Genomic DNA, 13,759 nt, shown 5'->3' with positions numbered 1-13,759 from the left:
CAACTTGGTCACACTATATAAATCCATGCAACCGGCATGGATTTATATAGTGTGACCCCAAAGAATGTAAAAAAATAAAAAATATATACTTACCTTCTGATGGCCTGCCGACGTCAGCGGTCGCGTGACCCGTCACAAGACTAAATGATGTCACGGCAGGTCCTTTTCAGACCATCGCGAGCTGCCGGCAAGCCAGGACGCATTGGATAAAGACACCGAGGGCCATCAGAAGGTAAGTATAATATTTATTTTTTATTTTATTCTTTTTTTTACAGGTTCTATGGTACCCGGGTCCGGAGGAGAGTCTCCTCTTCTCCAAACCCGGGTACCATCCGCACATTGAAACGCATGGATTCTGCATGTACAGATGCAGTGATGCGGATTCCATGCGTTCCAATGCAAGTCAATGGCGGCAAAAACGCCGCGCTTCTGCAAAATAATTGGTAATGCTGCGGATTTTTCCGCAATGATAATCCGCAGCGGAAATTTCCGCAGCATGTGGACAGCACATGCGGATTATCATTGGGGAACATGGCAGACCTTCTACCATGCGTTTTTTAAGTGTTTCTGCAGCGGAATTGCCGCTGCGGAAACTCTTAAAAAAACGCATAGTGGGCACACAGCCTAAAAAAATTATTATAATTAATATTGTGGCAAATTAATTTCACGTGAACTATCACATGATCTATCACAGGGGATCATGTGACATGTGATACATCAGGTGTGTGTGTGTGTGTGGGGGGGGGGGGGGCGCGCCTTCTAAACTGCCCGGGGCCCTTGCTACTCTTAATCCACCCCTGTATGTTGTTGCATAGTGCTTGTTTTCTTTTGCAATTTACTGCTTATTAAAATTTGCAGCCGTTCTTGAGCAATTACCAATTTTCTATTGTTTACAACTCGTTGTCTAGGCGACTGACCACTGCTTCTGTCTAGCTTGTTAGCACTGTGCTGAGGCTGGTCAGGATTAAAAGGTAACAGCGCCCTCTAGCAGTCTTGGCCAGCTTTGAAACAGTGCTTGTAAGTAGGGATGGGCGAACCAGTGGAAGTTTGGGTTCTGTTACCTGACCCGAACTTTTGAGAAAGTTCGGTTCGTGTACCAGGACAGTACATCTACCAGAACCCGAACCCCATTGAAAATAATGGAGGCCCGAACTTGTAAAAGAAAAAACTATATTCTCTCTCTCTCTCCTCAGCGTCACCACGGACTTACCCCGAACGCTGCACCGGACTTCAGGAGAAAGTCCATGTTCGGAGTTCAGGTCCAAACAGTGACTGTCGGGTTAGAACGCCAAACAAAAATGTTGAGGTTTGCCCAACTTTACTTGTAAGCTCAATAGAAAAGAGCTTGTAAGAAGTCTACAAGTTCTGCTGTCTAGCAAAGATGGCCGGTCTCTAAGGCAATGAGTAAACAAAAGAAAAGTGTTAAAATCTCAAGAAAGGATGAAAATTTTAATAAGGTGTAAATTCAAAAATTGATTGTATTTATAAGCACAATCCGACAATATAGATTTATGAAGATTTATTGAATAACCCTTTTAAGGGAATCTGTCACCAGATTTTTTCTACCTCCTCTGAATGCAACATAATGGTGGAAAAGAGACTTTGATTACAGAGATATATCACTTAGTTTACTGGGTGCAGCAGTTTTGATACAATCAAGAGTTTTTAGATTTAGCATGTAGCAGAGCTGAGAAAGCTAACTCCGCCCACACCAGGCTCTCTATGTAAATTGTCGATTGACAGTGAGCTGCTTATCAGAGGAGGGGGTGTGGTCGGATGACTTGGCAAGGGAACTAGTCTGGGCAGTGATAATGTCCTAGTTACATAGTTTCATAGGTTGAAAAAGACCTAGTTCCATCAAATTCAACCTTTCTCCACCAATTACAGTGATAAAACCTTCCTCGTAAGTAAACAACAGAACACAGCCTAATAAGTGACACATTGCTGAATTCAGTGCTTTAACCCCTACCTAATGCTGTCCTCAGATTATATAGCAAAAACCTGCTGACATATTCCCTTTAATAGTATCCCTGTGCTCTAATATGAACAGGGGTGTCTTTGTGAGGCGAGATTCTGCCAGACATCTATGATATATCTTATTTCTGGGTGGAATATTAGTGATTTATCAAAAGTAAATTGCCATTTTGAAGCCTTCCACACAACAACTATTACTATCTTAATATTCAATAGACGCCATGGATGCAGCAGGCATGAACAGGTTCAATCTCTTAAAGGAGTTGCCCACTATTAGACCATAGGTGTGCCCTGTTTAAGAATAATAAAATTAGTTTTACTCACAAGAGTCTTGTTCACATGGTTGCGGCAAGGACACCCCATCAGCAGCCAATCACAGAGCTCAGAGGTCTTGTGCTGTCTGCTTTGGCATCACTGATGAGCCCAGTGATTGTCTGCAGCGGTCATGTGCTGCAGATGTGATATTAGCACTGCAGCCTTGTTAACTAAGACAGCAGGCAGCAATGGATGGTGATTAAAGTTTGATTTATTTTTCAAAATGGTCCTTCTGTGAACTATTAAAATGTAATAATGGAAAAGGAAGATGAATGTTTCTATTCACCAAAATCAAGCAGAGGTTTTGAAACCTGGGGATCAAGTGCAATCTGGGTACCAGAGGTGTTTTTTTTTGACCCAAGGACTCCCACCTGCTATGGACCTGTAAAGACCCCTTGTGACTCTGTACAGGTACAGTGCACGCTACAATACTGGTAATACAAACTTGGCCTATAATTTATAGCGATGACAGAATTGATTCTCAGGACCCTGGTCTAGAAGACACATCAGAGTCTTGTAAACTGCCTCCTACCTGCCGGCATCTCCGGTGCCATAACAATAAGTTCATTAAAAGAGGCTTTGTGGAATAAAGGGAATATGTCAGCAGGTTTTTGCTATGTTATCTGAGGACAACATGACCTAGGGGCTGAGACCCAGATTTCAGGGATGTGTCACTTATAAGGCTGCGTGCTGTTGTTTTAACACAATGAATGTTTTATCAGCAGGAGATTATCACTGCCTGGACTACAGCTCATGTGAGCCCTGGTCCGACCATGCCCCCTCCTCAGATAAGCAGCTCATGGTCAATATACAATGTACACAGAAAGCTGTGGTTTGGGTGGGGTTAGCTGTCTAAGCTCTGCTACATGCTGCTTCTAAAAACTCTGATTGTGTCACAACTGCTGCACCAAGTAAGCTAAGTGATACATCGCTGTAATCAGGGTCTTTGATTCTCCATCGTGGTACTCTCAGATGAGATAGCAAATACTTGCTGACAAGATAGGAGGTGGATCGCAGGGCTTATCTCTGTCTACAAATGAACAATAACTAGTTGTGAGTTTAGATGACTACGATTGCCGAGATCCCTTTAAAGACCACCTGTCACCAAGGCGAGTGCGGCTAGTTCTTGCTCTTATTTTTTTCCTCTGCTCTCCTGACTAACCTGGTTTTTGTTTGTTTTTTCCATATCTGTCAAATGATGAGATATGGGCCTTCGTATTTAGCACTAATTGTTATGGTCTTTACCAAGAGGGCGTGGCTATCATTGCAATTATGCAGAACAACCTAAAGACACGCCCATATCTCTGGAACTATATAATGGATTAAAAAAAAAAGAGCACAAAAAAACCCCAGCATATTCAGGGGAGAAGCGGAAATAAAACAAAAGGAAAAACTGGGCCCTTTTGCTCTGGTAACAGGTCCGGCACATAAATAATATAAGTTTATTATTATACAGCTCGGAGCACCGCACATTCTTTATTACTGTACAGAAAATAAACCGTGTCAAGGTGTCAGAATAATAGAGGCCATAGTGTTCGAGCTCGTCTTTCACACACCAGCAGTGACTTGTGTTTTCGGGCACTCCCTTAAAGAAGCTTATCTATTGAAAGGAGCGTTTCAAACAGCATTAAATAGAAAATGCAAGACTTAAGGCAACAGAAAATGTCATCTACAAGGGATTTTTAGCTGTGTTTATTTTTTTTTTAACATCTGATGATGTCCTAGAATTCCTTTGTATTTGGATTTGGAATGGAGGTTAAGAATGTGGCAAGAAGGGTAAACATACATAAGAGGAGAAGGGCCTATAAATCACCATCTTAGCTCAATAACTGGGGCTGTGAAGATTTAAAGGGACCTGTCAACGGGATAAGTTCACTTTAGATTAAGGCAAACTCTTTAGGCTACGTTTCCACGATGAGCTCAGTTTTTGATGTTTCAGAATTTCTTCATTTATTGGTTACTTGCGATTTTTCATTGCATTTTTGTATGCATTTTTTAATATCGCGTTTTTGACTTTGTGTTTTTTTGTCTCTTGTTGGCGTGTCATGCTTTAAATAAAGCTGTTTTGTTTTTTTATACTTCCTGGTAATTGGCTTTGACAAAACTTTATTGATATACTTAGGTGCGGATTACATGCGATTTTTCCACTGCAGAAACAGACTAAAAATTCATGTACGTTTTTACCTGTGGATTTCCACACCTAATGCAAGTCTATAGGGAAAATCCGCACAGAACACTCAGCGTACCTGCAAGAGAAATTGTCATGTTCAAAGACATACTGATAGGGAACTTAGATTGTGAGCACCAATGGGGACAGCGTTGATATTGTCTGTGGAGCGCTGTGGAATTAATGGCGCTATATAAGTGAGTAAAATAAAAAAATAGATAAATGTTGCGGATTTGGAAGACGCACCGCAGCTCATATTACACTGAGTAAAATAAGTAAGCACAGTGGGCAGACTATAAAGCTAGTTTGCTGGAATTGTAAGACGCTGCAAAAATACACAACCTCAAAAAACTCACCAAAAACGTCATCGTGGGAACTTAGCCGAAAAGTCACCAAAAGTGTATGGAAGCGAGGTCACGCCCACTGGCCAGGAGTATGTATAAGGCCGGTTTCACAAGTCTGTATATCTCCAGTATCGGAAAAACCGGTACCGGAGATATCCATATCCCGTGTGTCCGTGTGTGTCACACGTGTGGCAACCGTGTGTCGCCCGTGTGCCACATCAGGACCACACGGAACGGCGTCTGGGATTTAGCGCTACAGATAGGGCTGTTCCCAAGCGCCGGTGCTGAACACTGCCCTCATCATGGTTCCCTGCCAGCGCTGCGTTCGGCACCAGCAGGGACAGTGATGAGGGTAGTAGTAGTCTTCTCCCGCAGTGTTCACCTGTGTAAAAATAAGATTAAATAATAAAATCCATATACTCACCTGTCCGGAGATTTCCCCCGCTGTATCCATGCGACCGATCAGCAGAGGAGCCGGGGAGAATGAGTGGTTCCGGAGCTGAGCTCAGGAGCGATGTCCTGTCAATCACTGAGCGCAGCTCCGGGCCCCGCTCCAGCTCATTCTCCCCGGCTCCCCGGCTTCAGTGGTCAGAGGATTACAGCGGGGGACATCTCTGGACAGGTGAGTATATGGATTTTATTATTTTAATTATTATTTTTACACAGGTGGACACTGCGGGAGAAGACTACTACTACCCCCATCACTGTCCTTGCTGGTGTTGATCGCAGCGCCAGCAGGGAACCATGACCAGGGCAGTATGGAGAAATGGACAGCAGGCACCTCCTTGTGCCCATTAATAAGGGGTTGTCCAGTAGTGAAACCACATAGGTGCCGCATTATCAAATATTCCGGAATATCAGATGACTTTAGGAATATTGTGCTGAGGAAAGCATTTTGAAGGGCAGATCAAAGGAACTACTACTCTGAGCCGCTTTAATAGCTGTAGAGGAAGCTATGATGGAGTTAATACCTAACTAATACTAAGGCTGCTCAGCACCTGGCAGGTTATTTAATGCATTTTAGTGAACCATTAATCATAGTGTCTTCAGTAATCTTGACATATAGACTAACACCTACGTTACAAGCCAGCCATTACACTGAGTTCATGATATAATAATTTCATTTACAATTTTCTTTTTTTAATACATAGTATTCATTCATTCATTCATGCATTGCCCTATTGACCTCAATACTAAATAGATCATAAGAAAAATAAAAGTATGATCAAGTTTTTTTGCCACCAGATAACCCTTTTTAATGAATGGATCTCATGTATTGGGCCATCATCTATTAGCCAGAGCAACTGAAAAAAACTTTTTTCCTTTGGCAAACTCGAACAGTCCATGTTGTCTCAATAGGAACTGTGTAATACTTCTCTTGCCCTGTAGAGGCACTGCAAGAGAACTGAACACTTGTTTCCAATTCAGATTATAGTCGATGACTAGGGATTTCGATAGTAAGACCTTACCACTGAGTGACTCTTCTTACAAAATGGGGGCCTGGATGACTATCTTTAAAAGGATTGTCTGGGACCTTAACATTGATGGCCTATCTATTAGGGTAGGTCATCAATGTCTGATCGGTGGGGATGCGACACCTCCACTGATCAACTGTTTCTGGTGTCGGCCCAATCTGCTCTGTTGCGGAGCTTCACAGCTCCATCGACAGAGTAGTGATCGCGGCCGGTTACAGCCCATTCCCCCCCTATTTGGTATTTTATGCCAAGACTTCAGTATTTGCAGCAAAAACTTGCACACAGCCTTAGTCAAAGCAGGCGCTCGCCAAGTGGCTCTTCCAGATGGACCCATATCATTTTATGATGCAGGTGATATGAGGACCTATTGGCCATTGATAGCTGCTTATCATGGGTGCTACGAGTGATGGGACAGCCCACATCTGTTCTTCATCAGGAGACCTGTAATGTTATAGAAGGTTGACAGCTGCCATGATTGTGGTGCCATATAGAGCCCCCCAGGCACCAGAGCTGGAGTGTGACTGCTACCTCTGCACCCCTCATTGTATATGGGAATCCAGTGATGCATTGTGGGCTTTGTTTGCATGAAGCAGGCGAGTCGGCCTAAAATGAACAATGCTCCCTAATAAATGTATGTCTCACGGGTGTGAATCACACACTAGCATATATGTGGGGTTTATAGAGGGCACATCATTCTCTTCACAATAAGCAAAGGAAGTTTTTCAGACTCAATAAATCCTCTGACCAAGACAGTAAAAAGCTTATTACAAGCCGAATCTCCCACATTCCAAGCTCCTCACATCACAAAGTGCAGCGGCCTATGGAAGGTTTACCTGCATTGTTAGAGCTCCCCCTTCATGTAAGAAGCGGAACTGTACAACTTCCAGTGTGAAATCTCTAACAGAACCCAACCTATCCTGTGCCATTGATAATACTGATGTGCTTATGTGGTAGGGGCCCAGGCAGTAGCATAGCTACCGGGAGGGCAGAGGGGGCGGTTGCCCCGGGCCCCTGACCTGGAGGGGCCCACCCAGAGCTGTCGCTAACCTTAACTGTATACAATTAAACTCTACAGCAGAGCAGGGGTGGTTTAAGAGTACCCAGGACCCCGGGCAATTTAGAAGGCATGGCCCTCCCCCCCAAGTACCCAATGTATCACGTGACATGTCACATGATCCCTTTTGATAAATCATGTGATAGGTCATGTGAGTAACATATTGATGCTCTGGTGCACATCTGTACATGGAAAAAGACAGATATTGGCACGCGCAGCGCAAATTTTACCGTTACGTACAGCACCTTACATAACATAGCACTAAAATATTGCAGGTATTAATTTTCCCAAGGGGCCACTTGAGAGACCGTGACTGTTGTGGAAACCAAACCAATAGGCTGAAATTAATTCTGCTCAATATTAATATTAACATATTAATTATAATTGTTTTCCACATTAATTGTATGACTTAATATTGAGCACAATTAAGTATGCTGACATCCCCATATATACAGTATGAACCCCCGTATAGCTCCCTATGTACAGTATGAGCCCCCAACATAGCTCCCTACATACGGTATGATCCCACACATAGCCCCTACATACAGTATGAGCTACCACATAGCCCCGTACATACAGTATAAGCCCCCACATAACCCCCTACCCTACATGCAATATGAACCCTCACATAGCTCATTATGTACAGTGTGAGCCCACACATAGCTCCATATATACAGTATGAGCCCCCAAATAGCTGCCTATATACAGTATGAGCCCCCATATAGTCTCCTATATACAGTATGAGTCCGCACATAGCTCCCTGGGTAGAGTATGAGTCCCCATATAGCTTCCTAGATACAGTATGAGCCCCCTCATAGCTCTCTAGATACAGTATGAGCCCCCACATAGCCTCCTAGATACAGTATGAGCCCCCACATAGCCTCCTAGATACAGAATGAGCCCCAGCATAACCTCCTAGATAAAGTATGAGCCCCCGCATAGCTCATTGGATACAGTATGAGCCCCCACATAGCTCACTAGATACAATATGAGCTCCCGCATAGCCTCCTAGATACAGTATGAGCCCCCATATAGCTCTTTAGCTTTAATCTAAATTGAATACATTTTTAATTTTTAAGTGGATAAATTTGTTAGCTAGTTATTGATAATCGTCATATATACATCTGTTTTTAGTAAACTGGTCCACATGCACACATAGACACACACACACTCATGCACAAACACAGCCAGTCACGCACATACACAGTCATGCACACGCACACATGCAGTCACGCACATACACACACACATGCAGTCACACAGTTTTGTATACACACACGCAGTCAGGCACCAGCAAGCATGCACACACATGGTCATACACACATGGTCATGCGCATGCAGTCACGCATATACGCACATGCAGTCACGTATACACATGCAGACTTGCACACACACAAACATATACAGACATATACAAAAACACATAAAGACATAAACATATTTGAAGACATACAGAAAAATATATATAGACAGACATATCACACATACATAGATAGACACAATCATACATGCAAACACAGACGACACTGTGTCACACACGCACATGTCACTCACCACCAGCTTGTTTCCAGTCCAGCTCCTCTCGTGTGCATCATTGCAGGGCGCACTGCGTGATGTCACTTTAGCAGACATGGCCGTGCACAGGGCCGTGTCTGCTAGCTGTTACATGGCCAGGCTGGCACACAAGCAAGTTTACAGATGCAGTGCTGGCCCAGCCGATGAAGAAGCAGGCGGCCCTGCACACCTGCTGGTGGAGCGGCCCGGGGCCCCCCCGGCCCAGCCTGCCCCTGCCCACAGGGATATATACACACACAACATTATAATGAGGGCAGATTGCCCTCATTATAATCCACCTATGGCAAGGAGTTATGGTCTCCCTGAACTGCAGGTCTCCATTCTGTAGCCGCAAGTTGCAGTAGGCCTCAGGCCTACAGAACAGTACGTCCAGGGCAGAGAGACGCAAAGACGTCATCGCGCCACGCACCGGATGTCAGAGTCCTGGCGTGAAGACGTCACCACGTCGGACTGTCCCGGGACCTGCCGCTATCTGCTGGACTCACCAAGTTTAGGTGAGTAGATGATGTTTGTTTTTTTATTTTATTATTATTTTTTTTAAGATTGCATTATTCTGTCATTATGTATGGGGTCTACTTAGGGGGCCATAATAGTGTTGGGGCTACTACTAAGGGGGCCATAATACTCTGGGGGCCAAAAAGGGAGCCATCATAATAGTGTGGGTGCTAATAAGGAGGCCATCATAATAGTGTGGGGGCTACTAAGGAGGCCATCATAATAATGTGGGGGCTGCGAAGGGGGTCATCATAATAGTGTGGGGGCTACTAAGGGGCCATCATAATAGTGATAGTGCACAGGAGCGGGATCCGGCCACGGGAACTGCACGTCACAATTAAACAAGTAGGTGGGATTTCTTCCCGTCCCCTGGACAGGAACACATCGTAAGCCACAAGAAATAAAAAGCAATTTCACAGCCACAAGACCTCTAATATGGGACATACAGGTAGGTATAGATTCACATTTCTATCACCTGTATACCCATATTAGAGGTCTGAAAAGTCCTAGGGGGGTGACAGATTCCCTTTAATGTTAAGGGGAAACTTGTTGTTATATAGGCATTTAGGGTAGTGTGACTGTCACAGTGATACACAGGGGACATTATTACTTTTTAGGAGGCAAAATGTGGGCACTGTCTTCTAGGGCACTTGTGTAAGAGTGGTGACCAAAACTGTCGCATTCCTACCCCTGAAGACACCAATCGTGCTGTGCAGTGTATTATAATGTGAATAGTGTCATGCTTTTTTACATATATTTTGTCTTGTGAAGTGTAAATTGTGTTTTGCTTTTTTAGGCATATATAATGTGATATAGTAATGTATAATGTATGGTGTGGGATAAGTATTGTTAGTATAATAGGCATAGTGTGCAGCAGGAATATGGGGAATGTAAAGTATAAGATAAGTGATATAATACATAAGTATAGTTTAGGGCATAAGATAGTGACTGTGGGGTAGCATAGACTTTGGTAAGCTTTATAAGTATAATGTGTTTTTACAAGAAGTAAATATAATGCATAGTATGTAGTGTGTAGCCCATAATGGGGGGGGGGGCAGTAAAAAGGGGCTGCTTCCTGATAGATAGTCAGATAGGGAAGTTCATTGACCAAGGTCAAGTTCAAGTTGCAGTGGACAAGAATCTATCTGTCACGCAAGACTTAGTGCAACACAAAGGGAAGAGGAAAAGGGAGCCCAGACTCTAGGGAAAAGGGGGAAGTGGAGACCACCTAGGTTGATCTAGCGTCACACAGATTAGATGGTACAAATAACCTTCCTGAAGGGCAGGAGGCAGGGGCGTCCCCCTGTGCCTCCAACACCTCACCCTTCAGTTCAGGATACAGTGCCAAAATGACTACCCCTTTCTGTAATATCGGGGAAGGGTTCTCATGGTCACCATTACCAGGGAAGCTCCAGGACAAAGCATCAGCCTTGACATTTTTGGCCCCTGGACGAAAAGTGACAACAAAATTGAACCTAGTAAAAACCAGGGACCATCTGGCTTGCCTAGGGTTGAGACGTTTAGCTGACTGGAGATAAGACAGGTTCTTATGGTCAGTAATAACAGTAATTGAATGGACAGCCCCCTCAACCAATGCCGCCATTCCTCGAACGCCAATTTGATTGCCAAAAGTTCCCTATTACCCACGTCATAATTTCTCTCAGCCGAAGACAATTTTTGAGAAAAGTAGGCGCATGGACGCCATTTACCAGGGGACGGACCCTGAGACAACACAGCCCCAACCCCCACATCCGACGCATCAACCTCCACAATAAAGGGTTGGGAAATATTTTTCCAGTTTGCCGTAAAGTTTGTTATCCCTTAATATCTGGAGCACCTGCTTAATATGCCCCTAATGAGTCTCAAAATCAGGTGAGTAAACCAAAATATCGTCCAGATAGACCACCACAAACCTCCCTACCAAATGATTGAAAATATTATTTATGAAATGCTGGAATACTGCATGTGCATTGGTCAAATCAAAATGCATAACCAGACTCTCGAAATGTCCTTCCAGAGTATTAAGCGCTGTTTTCCATTCGTCCCCTTCTCTGATTCTAGCCAGATTGTAGGCTCCCCTTAAATCCAACTTGGAGAATACCTTAGCTCCTACAACCTGGCTGAACAAATCAGGAATCAGAGGAAGAGGGTATGGATCATGGATGGTAATTTGATTTAATTCCCGGAAATCTAAACAGGGACGTAGACCGCCATCTTTTTTCTTCACAAAGAAGAACCCTGCCACCACGGGCGAAGATGAGAGTCTGATATGTCCCTTCTCCAGACTTTCAGCCATGAAATCCTTCATGGCTTGTCTCTCAGGGCCAGAAAGATTATACAGTCTGGATTTTGGTAGTTTTACTCCGGTGGTCAGGTTAATAGGACAGTCATAAGCAAGATGAGGAGGCAAATCCTGACACCCCCTCTCAGAAAAAACATCCTTAAAACCAGACAGAAAAGCAGGTAATATTTCCGTAGAGACAGTAGCAAGGGAAATATCTAAACAGTTCTCATGGCAGTAATCTCCCCATTCAATAATCTCCCCAGTTTGCCAATCCACCAACAGATTATGTTTAACAAGCCAAGGAATACCCAAAACAATCGGTGTGGAAAGATTGTCCAGGACATAGCAAGGGATTATTTCACAATGAATTGACCCCACCCTCAGTTTTACATTATGTACAAACTGAGTAAATGCTTTCTGTGCAAATGGCGCCGAGTCAATGGCAAAGATGGAAATAGGTTCAGCTAAAGCACAGCAAGCAAGACCTTGAGTTTTAACAAACTCAGCATCAACCATGCTGACTCCGGCTCCACTGTCAACAAACACAGGAATGTTCTTAGTTTTGCTCTCCAGCACCACCAATGCTGACAAGACAAAGGGGGTACTGCAGGTTCTTAACAAATGCACCCCTTGTTTATCCAACTCCCGACTATCAAGAGTTAATCAAGACTCCTTTTGTCTAGGAAATGCAGGACAGGTCCCAACAAAATGTCCCTATTTCCCACAAAAAAAATATGCCTTTTTTCCTGCGAATGTCCGAGGAGATGTATGATGTAGAGACACCCCCTAACTGCATGGGTTCCTCCACCTCCCCCAGTACTGGCTCAACCCCAGACCACTCCCCCGGCAGATATACACAACCCCAACAAGAAGGCCACGGATAAGGTGTTCTCACCCGTCTATCCCGAAGGCGTCTATCAAGACGTATGGCCAAGACATGGCAGCCTCCAAGGACTGAGGGGTTTCATATACTGCCAAGGCAGCTTTCAACCTTTCAGTAAGCCCCTCACAAAATTGACTTCTAAGGACTGAGTCCTTCCATTTGAAATCCATTGCCCATCTACGGAATTCCAAACTGTACGTCTCCACTGACCGATTGTCGCCTACGTTGCCTTCAGCACTGATCTGCTGAAGACGACGTAGCCTAAACTCAGCCAAGGCGACTCGGTCAAGGTCATCATAGATAAGGGCCAGAGCCCCGAAAAAACCCTCCACAGACTGGAGACAAACCAAGTCCTGTGCAAAAGAAAACACCCACGACTGAAGATCTCCACATTTCCGGAGGAGTAAGGACGAAGTTTAAAATACAGTTTGCAGGCCTCCTTGAAAGCAAAAAGACTTTTCCCTACCTCCTGAAAACCTGAACGGGAGGGCAACCTTGGGTTCGGGCTGGGCAGGCCTACCTTCAGAGACCCCCACATTAGTGACCAGTAGCCGCTGAAGTTGCTGCTGAACCTCACAGTGGAGGTCATTCACCTCCAGGGACAGACAGCGGAACTGCTCTGCGAGCTCTGCAACAGTACCCATACCAAGGGAGAGAGGAAAAAAAAAAGTCCACACCCAAAAACACACAGGGAAAGAAAAAATCCAAAATGTCAGTTTTTTTTTTTTCCTTTTCAGAATCTGCTCGGCCGGAGATAATGTCACGCAAGGTGTGGGAAAGACTTAGTGCAACACAAAGGGAAGAGGGAAAGGAAGCCCAGACTCTAGGGAAAGAGGGGAAGTGGAGACAACCTAGGTTGATCTAGCATCACCCTGTCTCCCCTAATGTCCCTGTATTGGCTCTTCTCAAATCGCCGCACGCGTGCCTCGCCCTGTCTTTCCCTGGTGTATGGCTAAGGCTAGGGAAGGGAGGTGATGAGCACTAGTCAATCTGCACTAAACACTATAGACAACGGGGTGGACAAACAGGGGGAAATTGCTTAGCTTTAGACGAACTCCAGCCAAATGCGCACACGTCCTCAAGCTCCAGAGAGCATGAAGTACTGCTCTTGCTAGAGCTTTCACAAGTAGTAATGAATATCGCCGGCACCTCCCTCTGAAACACAGCAGGTATTTATACACCCAGGCAGGGTG

Source organism: Phyllobates terribilis, unplaced genomic scaffold (genome assembly GCF_046119375.1).
Source record: "Phyllobates terribilis strain yellow unplaced genomic scaffold, ASM4611937v1 Scaffold_5__5_contigs__length_657084704, whole genome shotgun sequence".
In the NCBI taxonomy this organism is placed as follows: Eukaryota; Metazoa; Chordata; class Amphibia; order Anura; family Dendrobatidae; genus Phyllobates; species Phyllobates terribilis.
Note: the sequence above shows the minus strand (reverse complement) of the source record.